The sequence below is a fragment of the Calidris pugnax genome, unplaced genomic scaffold (assembly GCF_001431845.1).
Source record: "Calidris pugnax isolate Ruff unplaced genomic scaffold, ASM143184v1 scaffold153, whole genome shotgun sequence".
NCBI lineage: Eukaryota > Metazoa > Chordata > Aves > Charadriiformes > Scolopacidae > Calidris > Calidris pugnax.
The window spans coordinates 8,528,219-8,544,534 of NW_015090999.1; the positions used below are offsets into that span (position 1 = coordinate 8,528,219).

Consider the following 16,316-nt stretch of genomic DNA (forward strand, 5'->3'; position numbering starts at 1 on the left):
TTACCCCCAGGTCCAGCTCTCATTGTGGTAACCCTATGTATCTTAAGAGCAACAATATTCTTTCCTTCAAGACCTATATTGCTTCCCAACCAGAGAATCCTAACCTCTCTATGCTGAAGTCCCTCCATTACCAGCCAGAGCTCACCACATTTATCCCAGTATCACCATTATGACAGATAATAACTTGTGCTGAATTTGTACTCATAAAACATTTCATGGACATAGAAAAGAACATATTTTTAAGCGTCACTGAGCCAGACAAGGTTGTTGTAAGAATCTGGGATTAAAGGAAACCACCAGCATTTATAAAATGTAATTTAAGTTTCTGATAGCTTTGATGGCTAAACATTAAAAAAAGTTGGCTGAATTTTATATACCTTATTTGAAGACTTTAAACTTCCTTGCTTGAGGACATTTCTCCAGACATAAACTCTTCTTCAGTAGGTCTCATTTCCTCAGCTGTTTACATCTATGAAGAAGGTTAAAACTAGCTGAGTTTTGTGGTTTATGTATTTTGAAATAATTTTATTTGCTTTAGATCTATTTGCAATGCAACTTTATGGAAAGGACATTTTTTTTTTTTTTTTTTTTTTTTCAAGATAGGGATGGAAAATTTGCAATGAAAACTTATTGAAAGGGAATTTTTTTTTTTTTTTTTTTTGTGCACAAGATAGGGATGGAAAATAAGAAAAAGTTAGGTTTGATCCTGAAGCTTTGTCTTAGGTACTTGGAAGTACAGCAAGGACTAGCTCTTTCTTCTGCAGACTGGGACAAATAATAACTACTAACCCCTGCGTGAGATTTCAACACTAGCTTCTACTATGGATATCCTATTTGGTGTCCAACTTGCACTCTGCAGTTGCCAGGGTCTCTCATAAGTTCTGTACCAGGTTTACTACCTCCATGCAAGTGGCTCAAAGTTTGGTACTTTAAGCTGTGTGAAGTGGCAATAGGTTTCTATATTTAGACAATTAAATCAAGACCTAAGTGTTTCTTGGTATGTATTTCAGAGGAAAGGAGGAAAAAAAGCCCAGAAGAGAGAATAACCTGAATATCAGGTGCCATGACCAATGAAAATTAGGACTAGTAATATTTTAAAAAAAATTCAAAAATTTTTGTTGTTGTTTTGTTTTACTTCATTATGATTAAAATTAAATATTTCCAAGATATTTCAGTGTTGAATGTTTTCTTTTCTAGATCATGGCTTAAATGGTACGCAGAACATTGCAGGCTTTGTGTTTTGTCTGTAAAAAAACATTTTCGTTAAACAGCTTTAAATTGCGGCTTTCAAAAGGTTGTTTCATTCATGCCATTCAGGAACTCATGTAGTGCAAAAGAACAGCAACTGGTCAGATCTCCCTAGTAGAGACAAAATCAGTTAGCTGCTTTTATTCCACCTTGTAAACGGCCTAGCACAGAGTCCTTGCCAGAACTGAATGCTTCAGGCTTTCTGCAGGTAGTAGTGGAAGGTGCTTTGGAGCCAGGGTTCAGAACATCACAACTGAGTTTTAAACTCCACTGGGGCCAAAAGGAAAAGGTAAAATGTCATGATTATCATTTGATAGCTCCAATCATTTGTTAAATGTGGGGGAAAACTGGGAGAAGTAGGAAAGATAGGCTTGCTGAATATATTGGGATATTTGTTGTTTTTACTGTGGCATTTTGCAATCACATATACACAGAAAAGTTTTGTAGAGACCTATTAAAAGTTTTGACTGCATCTGTTGTAGATATGAGAGCATCTGGAACTGGGGCATTAGAATGAAATGAACATGTCAAGACTTATTAGAATAAAACAAAACCCAACACTTCTGTTAATAAGGCAGTAAGGGCAATAAACTAAGTAGTGCAAATAGGCTTCAAATGCTCGTAACCTAGATAGCAAAAAAACTTGTACAAACTGCCCCTAGGTTAGTGAAGCTACACTGAATTTTCCAATATATTTGTCAATTTAGTCCTTGACAATGCTATGATTTCCATGATGCTATAATGATAATTGACTTATAGGTATATTAAGGATATTCTGAAATACTTAACCAATGTATTTAGTTTACAGACGCACGTGAAAATTAGGTGGTTGAGGGGAAAATATATTTAGTGAGAAGGCTGGATTATTTCTTCAGAAGTGTCCTCTGCTCTGCAGTTTGTTTCTATCACACCAGATAAGGAATCTATTATCAGAATGGGATATGCTAAGCATTTAGAAAGTTTACTTGATAATTATTATTAAAACATACTATAGCTTTTGCTTTCTTAGATGCAGTGTCCATATTTCCAAGATGAATTTTAACAATTATCATGAGACTATTTAGACCAGCTAACTAAAGAACGAGTATCTAATTGGCCTGTCTTTATCACTGGTTTAATATAACAAGCTACAGGCCATATGATTTAAAATTACAATCCACTTTCAAGCTCATAACTCACTTTATTTAAAAAATGAATAGAATAAAATCATCGCTAAGGTCCTAAATTTCCTTGCAAAAAGTAGCTAAATAAAAAATGCTGCTAAATACAATGATAAAAGAATGAAGAAGCTCAAAGGTCATTTAGACCACATGGACATGACTAATGAAGAACTCAAATGTTTTCAATCACTCAATAAAAATGTTCACGGCGTGATGAAAAAAATATCAGTTCTAAAGTAAAGAAATTCTTCAAATTAGATTGTACTAGATGACTGTCTTTGACAAGATAAATATTGTTTTTCTTTGATCTTCTGATAATGCCAACACTTACTTTTGAGGGGTCTGGCAAGAAACACACAGAGGATCCTCACTTGCCAAAATCAATAACATCTATTTCCACGCCTGAGAGACAGAAGTGCTGGGTAATAACAGAAACATGCTCACTGGAGGCTGGAGGAAAACTTGTTTGTGCCGAGTTCAGTATACCAGAGTGACTGCTGAAGAACGATTCAGCCTGGTAAAACTCCTACGTCTAGCACTGTCACACTTGGTATCTGTATCTGCCAAATCCAGTAAAGGTTGATTACGCAAGTCAGTCCTGCCTGAGGGCTTGTCTATCTTGAACATTCAAATTTCCAAAACAATTCTATTGCTTTCTTTCATGAATCAGTCTTTGTGCTCTATTTTTTCAGTTTTACTTTTCACCTCGTTCTTCATCTACTTTTTGTCTTGTAACATCTCTTTCGTACATGCAGACCAAAACATATCTTAACATGCAATGCAAAGCCAAATGCATACATTTAATTTATGAAGGGTAGATATGTGATTTCCTTTTGTATATGAATATTTTGTTTTCTGTGTTAAGCATAAAATAAGTTTGAGGGAGGAGAGGAGTAATGGGAGAGCAAAATCTCTCTATTTCCTTACATTTTGTCTCTATGTTAGGGTTGAGAGCCATGACCAGGGTTCTTTCAGGTTACCACAAATAAAAATAAATTATGATTACAAAGAAAAAACTTGCTTATTATGAACATCATAAAATAAAACTTGATAGAGTTAGCAAACACCTGAGAGATATTGGCCTGCAGTATTTCATTTAATCCTCTTGTGCATGTGTTTTAATCAGTAGAGCTTAAGTTTGTATTCATTTACTACCTTTTCCAAGAAGCCCGGCCTCATTTTGTGCATAGTGCGATAGTGTTCCACTGATGGAAAGCTGTTTGGTGCTTCTTCTTCTCCTTATGCCACATCCATGGCTCAGAATTCCAAATTTTCTTGTGGACTTTCTTATGTTGCTCATCCAAACACTGTAGCATGCTCTGGAAATGTGTTAATTTGTTTTTGTAATTGTTCTCCAAATGGAAGGATGTTTTACCAAGGGACACCTGATTAAAGTGTCCAGTAATGTGAGATGCCTAGGATCCGCTGTTTTCAAATGTTTAGCCTTTTACCATGGTGTATTTTCTAAGCACAGTGGTGCTTGATTGTATCAGTGAATAATCAGCTATTATACAGATGTAGCTTTGTTCCTTTCCTCCTTTCCTTACTTCAGGACATTCTCCTTCTTCGGATTTTCACCCAATCATTGGTGCCAGGTTCTCTTGTCCCTTCCTCAGTTTCTTATACCTGTCACTTTCCCCTGTCAGGTCCAGCTCTTCATTTGAGTGCTGGCTCCTTCTCAGGTGCTCTTCCCAAAAAACACACACACAGTAGTTGTGCTCATTCTCCCTGATTTACCAATTTTCTTCTGCCTCCAGCTCTTGGCCAACCTGCTTATCCACCTCCCTATCTTTCAACACTGCAGTTTCCTTTAAAGGTTCTAGATGTCTTGCCTGAAAAGTCTTAACTTATTCCCCCAGCTCTTAAGCAAGTAAATTTGCAACACCTCATAACTATTGCTTGCTTTGTTTGGTGTAGATTCGTAGAACTTGCTAGAACCAGTAGAACTGGTAGGAGATTCTCAAACAAACTCTGAAGAGGTCTGAGCTGAGAATTTCTACTGCAGCTTTGCAAAAGTTTATAAAGTGTCCAGATGGAAATAGATACTCATATCGAGCACCAAAGGCCAGGCCAGGACAAAGACCGGTCCAAGGCCAGGCTGGATGGGGCTTTGATCAACCTGGTCTAGTGGGAAGTGTCCCTGCCCGTGGCAGGGGATTTGGAACTTGATGAGGTCCCTTCCAACCCAAACCATTCTATGATTCTATGAAACTTTTGCTGTCCTAAGACTAATTGAGACCTCCAAGCAGGTCATGGTCCAGGAAAGGACATCTTTGTTGTGCTGTTTTGTCTGCAGAAATCCCTTGAGTAAATCTGATTTACTCAAGCTTGACACTGTGGCCAGAATCAGATCCTCATTGTACAATAAACAGTGTTATTAAATGATTCATGGCTTATTTCAAGGATTCTCTTCCTAGGAGTAATACTAAGTTAGTCATACATTTATGGCTAACAACATACGAAACTGAATAAATTTCTTCCATGTAATAGCATAAAGCAGTTCTGGTGAGCTAGAAGTACAGAAAAGTACAGTGAAGAACAGAAATTCAATGTAAATGTGTTGAGGTAATGAGTTGATTGTGAATGTTATAATAAAATATATTGTGAAGAAGGCAGGAAAATAATTTATATAGGTCATTGCAGAGATGTATTTAGCAGCTTTCTAAGTATATTTACCTTACATTTTTCAGAGAAAGATCTTATTCAGCAAATATATTATTTAGACAAAATAAAATAATTTATAATACATTTGAGGTTTAGTACGTTTGAGGTTTAATTCAATTTTTCATACACTGTCAAAATTTTTTTTTGGAATCCAGGAGTTTTGCAAAATTAGTCTCAATTAAGAGATTTGTAATTAAGATAAGTTTCAAGTATTTAGCTTTTAAAAGAAAGATATATTTCCTGTTCAAAAATGTAAAGCTTCTGACTTCTGTAGAGTTAGTTGGCACTGCCTTCTACAATTCACATGCTTATAGGTATAGGTCACAGAACTCTTTCTGAGAAAACTACTCTCAGACCATGTTATTGGAGACTCCCTACCCCTTTTTCTTCTTGCAAAAAACCCATCTTCATATTTCTGGAATGACTAAGGCAGAGTTCCTGCAGAGAGCAACTTCATTCACCAAAAAAACAATTGTAATTCATTTCTTGAGCTTCAAAGGAAGGAGGAGTCCTGTGGAAAAAAATATTAGGAAATGATTGTAAACAAATTATTGATTCCCCAAATCTGTCTACTTAATGAACAGTTAGTATGTTTCTCTCTATATTGACTCCCAAATAAATAGAAATAAATTCAATGTCAACCAGGCTGGTTAAGTAATTGAGGTCAGAAAATGTATACACAAACGGTAAAGATCAATATCCTGTGTACAATGTACAAACAGAAAGGTTTATACCTCTAACAGAAATATGAGGTATGTATAAATTGGATATTGATATATATATAACATATATTTACATAGATGCATATGCATATGTGCATATATATGTTCATATACATGTAAATGTTTCAGTATTTTACATAGAATATTGCCATAAAATACACTGTGCCTCCAAGAGGAAAATATTTTGTAAGATATGTAAACTGCAGTAAAGGCTGCATTGAACTACTCAAAAATTATTTGGTTAAAGGGTAAATACACCTTGTACCTCATAATGAAAATCTTATAGGTAGGGGTGGAGATTAACACTGGAGGCTGTCTGAAGAATATTAATAAAATTCAATATATTTTCTAAAAGGTATAATTTATATTTTGTGGAAATGAGTCTCTTTTCTAATAAAATTCTTCTGTCCTTCATTCTGTTCATATAATTTTTCTATAAATCATCCTGTAGGAATTTTTTCTAAATATTCATCTCAGAGAGAACCTATTTAAATAAGCCCTCTTAGCAAGATATTTCAGAATTAAAATTACACCATGAGCAATACTTTATCCAATATGCTTCCTTCTATAGAATTTCTTTGTGGCTAAAACAATATTTTGTAGAATTACATTATGTTAAAATAGCTGATCTGAGGTGATGCTTCTAGTATATAAATATTATGTAAAAAAGATCAACAAATTATCTTTAACCATTTTAATTTAACCTGTCTCTGAACCTGTGCAAAAATAGCTGATTTTCTCTCCACATCTACATATATAGTGAAAAAAACCTAAGGGCGTTGCACTTAGCTTCACCACAACGAAAATTAAGAAAGGAGAAAAGTGCTGCTGGTTATACTTTATTTTCTTGGATTTGCAGTAAACTAGACCATTATGCTCTTCATAGTCATGTAGAAATAAAGTCTATGATGTCCCTGGAATTCTTGGGAGGTTTGATCAAAAAAATGATTAAATTGTATTTTTAGAGAAAAAGACAAAACAAAAGAGAAAACCTGGCACCATTTGCTAGATGGAGAAAACTCATATTTGAACTCTGGGCCATACTTCATATTGTCTTCACAATTCTTATGTTAGCTATTTGCCTGAAAGAGGAGAAGACTTGCGTGAATACACAAGTGCTTTTTTGAATAAAGATTCATGGATGAACTGAATTATTTTCATTGAAAGACAGTAAAAAAGAAGTAAATGAAGGCAAAAATTCCAGAAGTGAGCCCATAATTTTCTTTTCTTCTTTAAGTTCCTATTTCTGCAATCTATAGAGGAAATGCGCAGAAGTTTTTCTCTCTGTTTCTGAGTAAAGGTCATATTTATTGGAAGAAACGGCAGTTTTTCCCATTTTACACAAAAATTCTATTAGAGGACATTTTTTCCTAAGTTTATAGGAAACTTGGAAACTAGATACAATAATAGTCTATATGCAATACTTCGTGCCTACAAAAAGCTGTTAAAGTTTGCATGGAAACTGACTGATGCATAAGAACAGGCAAGAAAATGCTTCATTACACAATCTGCGGTATAGACCAGCGTTTCTGTTGAAGCTAGATATTTGGTCAATAATAATGCCATTACTAGGCAATATAGTATATCTATCTCTAATTTAGCACATATAATAACACATAGCAATATATAGTGGTATATAATGGTACACATACACACAGATACCCATGTGTTACTTTTAGACATTATGCCGAATACAGACAGCTTCCTACAGTCCCTTCTACTTTCTGTGAGGCTTAGTGTTCACCTATTCCTGTACTTGGTGCCTGTAAGAATGGCCAATAAAGGAAGAAATGTGATAGTGGCTGTGTGTCAAGTGTAGATTAAGCTGCTTCTAACAAAAGCTCCCACACTGGCTACTACTAGTTGTATAATTGTCCCCCAGCTTGCTGGCCTGTAGGTCACGGTACAGAACAACATAACACATGATGGGCCCTCCAGGATTTGTCTGCTCAGAAGAGGTCTATACACGAGGTAGTTGCTTTAGCATGCCTTTACAACTAATGGAAAGAATGAAACTCTTCCAAGATAATATTAATTTTGTTTAAAGTAAGCATTTCAACTATGTCGGACGACCCTTCCTGAGGAGTGTGATAAAAGAGTTAGCTGCTGACGGACAATCACGTGAAGGGGCGTGGGCAGGGTGTCCGAAGGAGGAGAATAATAATAAATATTTCTACAAACTCATATTTGACAAGAGAAGGAGAACCTGGACCCCCAGAATTCACATTAAGTTGGTGTTTTTTCTATCATTACCGTAAAAAGCCCAAACATTTTTGACATCCAATGCCCTTCTGAGTAGTGTTACTTTCTGGGTAGTGATCCTACATGTAACTATGTAGTGCTCGAAAACATCTCCTCCTGTTACATTAGGATCCGTACCTATTAACTCTAATTGGCCATCCTCTGGCTCTTGCATTATTATAGGGCAAATAGATATGGCCTGCATTCGTTCTCTGTACCTTTCTTTATTTTATTGACTTCAATATATCGTCTCATTTTTTCTAAAGAAGAATTCACGTCTTCACGTTGTTTTCTGAGTTTTATCATCCAAAGTCTTTTTCCGAAACTTTTCTTAGGTGCTACACTTCTGCTGCTGCTGCCAGAAACATCCTGTCTACATGGGGCTGGTAGATTTGACTTAGGAAGTATGGGATGCCCATGGAAAAACTGGGAAGCTGGATAAAGTGCATTGGGGTATCTGATGTGGCACTAAATGTCTCTGTTTAAGCAACTGAATCCAAAATATAGATGTTCAAATCAGTTGCCATCACAAAGGAATCCACCTACATTTTAGATACCATAAAAATATTTCACATATTGGCATAGCATTGGCAGATATGACATAAAATCTACAGTAGATATGTCCTTTTCTGGAGCAACAGCTTGATGTGAGGTGGAAAACATCAGGTCTCTCAAACATCATTGTATGTCAATGTATTGACAACTAAATTGAGCCCAGAATCCCATCAGGCAAATTCTGAGTGGTTTAATTTAATTGCCCTCCAATGTGCTTTTCTCCTCAGCACACCATCCTGCTAATTCTTTTGCCATCAGAAACGTTAATCTTTCTTTTTTTTTTTTTTTTCTGTCTCTTTATGGCAATAAATACAGGAAACTGTGACCATGGAATCTTTATGAGAAATTGATCAAAATATAGTGAAGATCACAATGGGTAACATTGTTCTTTGGGGGAAGCATAAATGCTTTAATAATTACTTTAAACACTATCTCATAATACACAGTATGCATTATCTAGATGAAAACATTGTACATAAAGATATTTACTGCTATTATTCATGTTTTGGCAGTGTCCAGGAGCAGCCTACTCTTGAAGATTTTTGCTTCTATTTTCATCCTTGTATATCATGAGAAACAATTATGGCTTTGATATGCCTAATTTGGAAGAAAATATTTCTTCTAGGAAATGCAACTGAATCCAGCTCTATGTTAAGTCTATGTCTGTCTTTCAAAGGCTCTTTGACGTATGGTAAACCATTTAAAACATTTTTCCCCAAGGTGATTTGACTGTCCTTCAACAATTACTGCAATCAGTCATCCTGACTTTACGCAACTTTCTGTTTGTTTGGCACACTATAAATTTATTCTTTGTTGTTGTTGTTTGTCCATTGCTCTGAGCAGCATCTTTTCTTGGGATCATACCAGATGCCACATCCATCACCCCATACCTGATTTCTGTTCTGTGGCTTTTCACCCATCTTTTCTTACAGTATTTTGCCATTATACTTGTTTCTCTGCAGATTTTGGCTTTAATTTCATTGCTGTTTCTTCTGTCTGCAAAAAGAAATGACACATACTGCCCCAGTCAATATTGCAGTTTTTCAGAACAATCTTTCATTTTTGTCCTAGTTACTTATGAGAGGAAGAGAACATAAAGTAAAACATAAACTATTTTTGTTAGTTAGGTTGACGGTTGGACAAGATGATCTTTAAGGTCCCTTCCAACCTAGAAGATTCTGTGATTCTGTGATTCTGTGATAAAGAGATTACTGCATCGCACCTTTAGAAAATATGTGGGAAGCTCTCAGCTTTGAAAGGTACTTGCAGGAACAAAGCCCAAATCACTCTGTAGAAGAAAGTTTAATTTTTATAAACAATGTGCAGTTAAAGTGTTTTTCCCCTTAATTCAAACAGCCTAGGAGATAGGTTGTTATTCCAAAACCTTTTGCAGCTGAAAGACGGAGAAAGGTGCTCCTAGAAGACATTTGTCTTGAGCAGCTACACCTCAATTCAGTTGCCCATGTGTAAATCAGATGCCCAGGGATGCTCATGTGGCCTCCAGGTGCCATTTCAAAAGGGCTTATGTCTCCCCTAGCTTCTGGGGAGCTGGTATGTGAGGATTGGTCACTTCTAAGTAACAGGAAGTAGGACAAGAAGAAATGTTGTGCCAGGGAGGTTTAGATTGGGTATTAGGAAAAAGTTTCTCACTGAAAGTGTTATCAAGTATTGGAATGGGCTGCCCAGGGAAGTGGTTGAGTCACCAACCCTGGAGGTATTTAACAGACCTGTAGAGGTGGTGCTGAGGGACATGGTTTAGTAGTAACTTGGCAGAGTTAAGTTAACAGTTGGACTTGATGATCTTAAAGGTTTCTTCCAACAAAAACAATTCTATGTTACTATGCCTAACGAACCTAGTCTAGCTGACTCAGGTGACTTCAAACATTCATTGCCCATGTTGGTAACCTTGTTGTGTCCTGTGTATCTACTTTAAGGTGAGTCCACCCCCTGGAAATACCAATTCCTCTCTGTTTACTATAAGGAGGCCTAAATAATCACATTAGAGCTCCTGTATGATAAAAAATAGTAGGGCTGACATGCACTTTTAGCTGGTGGAACTGACCCCCCCAGGGAGCATCAGACTTAAAACAGCCCTAGTTTTTTAAAAGGATTAGAATTAGAGCATTTAAAAAGCACACATGACTCTTGGAAGGGATTAAAACCTTTTTGTTGTAGGGTCTAAGATGAGTTTTAGGAACTGGAGTTAGAGATGCAGACTCTCTGAGTAGGTCAGTTTCTGGCTGCCCAGTACACCTTACCAATGCCTCTGACAAGCTGGTGGATTTTTTTCCCCACAGCTCAAGATATGATTGTTTTGTGATTTAATATTTAATTAAATTTTTCCCTCTAAGGCCCGTCATCATCAACAGCAACAAAAAAGGTGGGGTGGGCGGGCTTGTTTGGGCTGGCGTTTACTTCCCTTATGTTCTAGCTTCTGGAGTTCCAGAAGAGCTTGATGTGCCCTGTTCAACCACCTAAATGCAAATCTCCCTTCAAAACCCGAGTTCCTATTTTTCCTGCTGGAGTTGGGATGTGCAGTTCTCCTTTGAACTTCAACTACTTCAGCTACTTGCCAATATGGGGGATTAGGGGTTTTTTTGGAAAATCTGGTCTGGAGACGTTACATATAAAATCTGGAGATGTTACAATACCTATAAACCTATTCTCTCACTATTTCTGTGAGGTATCCCCCTCCCTGAGGGCTTCCCCTAAAACATATGTAGTCCTTATTCAGTCTCATTTTCTCTCTGAGGAAACCATTCAAATGCATACACGTTCTTTTTCTGAGTAACAGGGAGCACATTAACCTTTTGAAACAGAAATAGAAACTTGAATTAAATAGGAAGATATTTACCAATTTAGCATTTTGCGTGCTCCCTATGATATTTATGTAACTGATATTCAACTTTTTACTAATTTTATAACTACTATTTTGCATGGTTTCTTTTATCTCACTGGCATCTCTTGCACATTGATAGATTTTCATTTCCCTCTCACTTTGCTCCCTTTTAATGTTCACTTTATATTTTGACATGCTTGCTCTGATTTTCTTTCTGCAAAACGTTTCCTCTTTTACGCTGTGTCATTAGAAAAATACAAAATGCTGTAAGTGTAGTTTTATTCTGATTTTATATTAAGCATGAATAAGTGTTAGATTCATGTCATGAAAGACATAAACTACACTTGTATAACCTCTATCAAGGAATGCATTAGAACCGAATAAAAACAATCCAGTGCTGTTTGCTGTCTACTTCATAGGCATATATTTAATTAAGTTATGCTGCTCCTAAAATTCAAAAAGCTTAATCTTTTTCTGTCCTTAAATTAAACTCCCTGTGCTCTACAATGACCAAAACAAATAATCTATGACCTACAAACAAGACACTTGCATTCCCTAAAGATTTACTTCATCTTCTCCTCTAGGTTATACATCTTTGAACCTCTCTTTTCTTTAACGACCTTCTGGTGCTCATTAGCATGCTGATTACCATTAACACAGCTATAATGCAGCAATTTTCTTGGTGTATGTCGAGGAGAAATGCTCATCTGAATGCAGTCAAGGGACAAAATTAACTGCATAAATCTACAGCACAAACTGGATCTCATCCAACTTTACATGAGTCTTCCTCCCTTTGCTAGGTGTGACATCATCATCTTGCTCCCTGCTGATGGCTTAATAAGTATCCCCAGGTTCCACACTATTTAATTTACCCCTTCTCTAAATTTTACAGTTCCAGTGATAGCTGACCACCTTGCTGTGTTTTCTCTTAATATATGTTCACCTTTATTTTTTGTTCTGTCTCTCCTAATTAGTCCTCGAGATACATATGCATTTATTAAACAAAATTTATACAAATGCACGTGTACCTATGTGTATACCTGTGTTTCACTACTTCCAAACTTTGTGAAATAATTTACAGAGCAATGGAGTAGGATATTTTCTAGCAAATAGTGTATTTACAGAAGTAAGATTTGGGCTGAGGTATGCATGTCCTGATTATAAAATATAAGAGCTGGTAAATGCTGACCTAAGTATGTTGCTTAGAGTCTGAGAGACAACCTTTTCCCAGGAAAAACGTAGAACGATATCATAACTTGATCTGAACTCTGTTTAAGAGTGACAAAAACAAACACAAAATCTGCTAATTTTTCTTGCAGAGTGGTGTGGTAGACACCACTGCAGCAGAAAGAGGATTCAGGCAATCAAAAAATCATCTAATTCAACCAAAGGCACTTTATTTTTTTTCCCTAAATACTGTAGTAAATAACAGTAAACATCCTCAGTTCTTTATATTTATATAGACATTACTTAAATTCAATTATCCTTAACTAATTTAATTTGGAATTAGGGGATTTAGTTTTAAAAGAGAACATAATTAAAAAACAAACTGGCTTTGGATAAAAGGAGATATTCAAAGAGAGGGAAAATATGGCAAGAAAAATGATAACTGACAAATGATGAGGTAACTGAGCAGAAGAGAAAGGAGAGGGAGAATCATAGAATAGTTTGGCTTGGAAAAGACCTTTAAAGCTCATCTAGTCCAACTTCCCCTGCAATTAGCAGTGACATGTTCAACTAGATCAGGTTGCTCAGAGCCTCGTCCAACCTGACCTTGAATATTTCTAGGGGTGGGGCACCTACCACCTCTCTGAGCAACCTGTTCCTTTGTTTCACCACCCTCATAATAATAAAAAATATCTTCTTTATATCTAGTCTGAATCTCCCCCTTTTAGTTTAAAACCATTACTTCTTTTCCTATTGATAAAAATTTTGTCCCCATCTCTCTTATAAGCCCTCTTTAAATATTGAAAGGTCACAGTGAGGTCTTGCCGGGGCCTTCTCTTCTCCAGGTGCAACAACTCCAACTCTCTCAACCTTTCCTTATAGGTGAAGTGCTCCATCCCTCTGATCACTTTTGCAGTCCTCTTCTAGACCTGGTCCAACCAGTCCATGTCTTTCTTGTACTGAAAACCCCAGAGCTGGACACAATACTCCAGGTGAAGTCTCACGGGAGGAGAGCAGAGGGGCAGAATCACCTCCCTAGACCTGCTGCTTTTTACACAGCTCAAGATACAACTGGCTTTCAAGGCTGCAAGCACATTGCCAACTCATGTCCAGCTTTTCATCCACCAGTACCCCCAAGACCTTGTCTGCAGGGCTGCTCTCAGAGAAAAAAACAAATCAGGATAAAGACCTGAAAAATGCAAATCAGATGGGAAGGAGGAGAGAACAAGTATAAAGAGTCCTGCTGAAGGGTACCATGGTCCTGGCGCCACTGATGTCCAGAGGGAGGAACTTGTTGGGAAGCTCAGTCTTTCTAAGCAATCTTAGGATCAGGTTTTCTGTGGCAGAGAAGGAAAAGTCTCTTATCTTGGCACTGAGTAGGGACTTGGCTGGAGCATGCATCCAGATAGGAGAAATGGGTAGTTCCTGTGCCTCATGATTAAGATATGGCTAGAGTGAATAGTGGGGAAGAAAGAAATGGTCAAGGTTGTTTCACCACCCTCATAATAATAAAAAATATCTTCTTTATATCTAGTCTGAATCTCCCCCTTTTAGTTTAAAACCATTACTTCTTTTCCTATTGATAAAAATTTTGTCCCCATCTCTCTTATAAGCCCTCTTTAAATATTGAAAGGTCACAGTGAGGTCTTGCCGGGGCCTTCTCTTCTCCAGGTGCAACAACTCCAACTCTCTCAACCTTTCCTTATAGGTGAAGTGCTCCATCCCTCTGATCACTTTTGCAGTCCTCTTCTAGACCTGGTCCAACCAGTCCATGTCTTTCTTGTACTGAAAACCCCAGAGCTGGACACAATACTCCAGGTGAAGTCTCACGGGAGGAGAGCAGAGGGGCAGAATCACCTCCCTAGACCTGCTGCTTTTTACACAGCTCAAGATACAACTGGCTTTCAAGGCTGCAAGCACATTGCCAACTCATGTCCAGCTTTTCATCCACCAGTACCCCCAAGACCTTGTCTGCAGGGCTGCTCTCAGAGAAAAAAACAAATCAGGATAAAGACCTGAAAAATGCAAATCAGATGGGAAGGAGGAGAGAACAAGTATAAAGAGTCCTGCTGAAGGGTACCATGGTCCTGGCGCCACTGATGTCCAGAGGGAGGAACTTGTTGGGAAGCTCAGTCTTTCTAAGCAATCTTAGGATCAGGTTTTCTGTGGCAGAGAAGGAAAAGTCTCTTATCTTGGCACTGAGTAGGGACTTGGCTGGAGCATGCATCCAGATAGGAGAAATGGGTAGTTCCTGTGCCTCATGATTAAGATATGGCTAGAGTGAATAGTGGGGAAGAAAGAAATGGTCAAGGAAGTGTATCTGTAGCACACCAAAAAATCTCATCCTCTTCAGGGCACATCCCTCCTCTCTGCCCCTGCCCTCTCTGGGGCTGCACAACACTCTCATGTTTTACTGGGGAAAGAGATGAATCAGGTGGAAGTCAAGAAGGAGAAAGCAAGGCACAGCTTCAGCAGTGCAGTAGTGTCACCTCCTGATAGGTCTCTATTGCCTTCTGCTGTGTGTCTTTTGCATCATGACACTCTTGTGGTGTTAGTATAACTTCTGCGAGCAGCAACCATATTTCACGCAAATTTAATAGACTCCTCCAGGCAGGATCAGTTAAAAGTACACCAATCCTGGCAGAGGTTTGTTCAACCTGTGTTTGAAAACCTCCACTGATGGAGCTCTTACGGTCTCCCTAGGCAACTTAATTTACCACTTTACCCCTATAAATGTTTCCCAGAGGTCTAACTGGAATCTCATTAATTTAAGCCCATTAATCCTGACCTCTTCCAACATCACTTATATAGTTTAAAAATATTTGTATGTCTCCTCATTTTTCTCTCTACTTCACAATTCATTTTTTTCCGGTCAATGCTACTACTCATCTACATAAAATATCAACAGTAAAGGGAACCAACAGGCAGGAAATAAAAAAAAAATCTTGAGTAAAATAGACACCACTGAAATTTTGAGGGGTGACTTCTGTCCTATGAACTGTAGAAGCATAAGATGGCCTATGTGCTGAAGGTAAAGCAGAAGAGTGGATATCTTCAAAAAAGTCTGAGAAGTATCTCAAATCAGAATTAGAAGAACTGTGGATGAGCTTTTCTACTAAGCAAACTCTTAGAATCATTTGCAGGAGTTCCAGTCAGGAAATCTTTACTTTTATAGCAGTAGTTGGGGCGTGTGTGTGTCTGAGATAATCTCAAAATAAAGAATGATAACAATTTTCAGCTACTTGAGAATCCAAGAACATTGTTCTTTGCCAAATGATATTGAAACTAGCAACACAGAATCATAGTAATTGGTCAATGGACTCAGAAATTACCAGCAAGTCAGAGATACACAGTCAAAGGAACACACATGCACACACACCTGGTTTCCTTAAGAAATCACCAGCATCACCTCCTCTAAACAAGAGGGGCATGAAGGTCTACTAACGCTATATGTCTGCCACAGAAACATCTGTATTCACCTTAGTCATGGTGGGCTCTTGGATAGAAACAGACTCATTTGAGATATGATTTCTCTCACCTATTTTCATAGCCTATCTTGTAGTGACATGAATCATTCTCTCCTTGGAAGTACCTCTTCCTTTCCAGGAACAGAAAGGGGAGGTCAGACAATAAGCTTCAGTGTAGACATCTGCAGCCTGTTAGGTTATGTGAGTTCCCTGTGAGCCATGTCCTAGTGCCCTTGTCTCCTCTTTCTGCCCA

At 37.5% G+C, this 16,316-nt stretch overlaps 1 long non-coding RNA gene across 1 annotated transcript in view; it reads right to left on the minus strand.

Annotated features, from left to right (window-relative positions):
* Window positions 1-376: 376 nt before the first annotated feature.
* Window positions 377-16,316, minus strand: part of LOC106895861 — a 139,554-nt gene continuing 123,614 nt past the window's right edge. The window contains exons 4-5 of the long non-coding RNA XR_001413527.1: window positions 5,451-5,583; window positions 377-469 (exon numbers count right to left, since the gene is read on the minus strand). This is a non-coding gene — a long non-coding RNA (uncharacterized LOC106895861). The remainder of the gene's footprint in view (window positions 470-5,450; window positions 5,584-16,316) is intronic.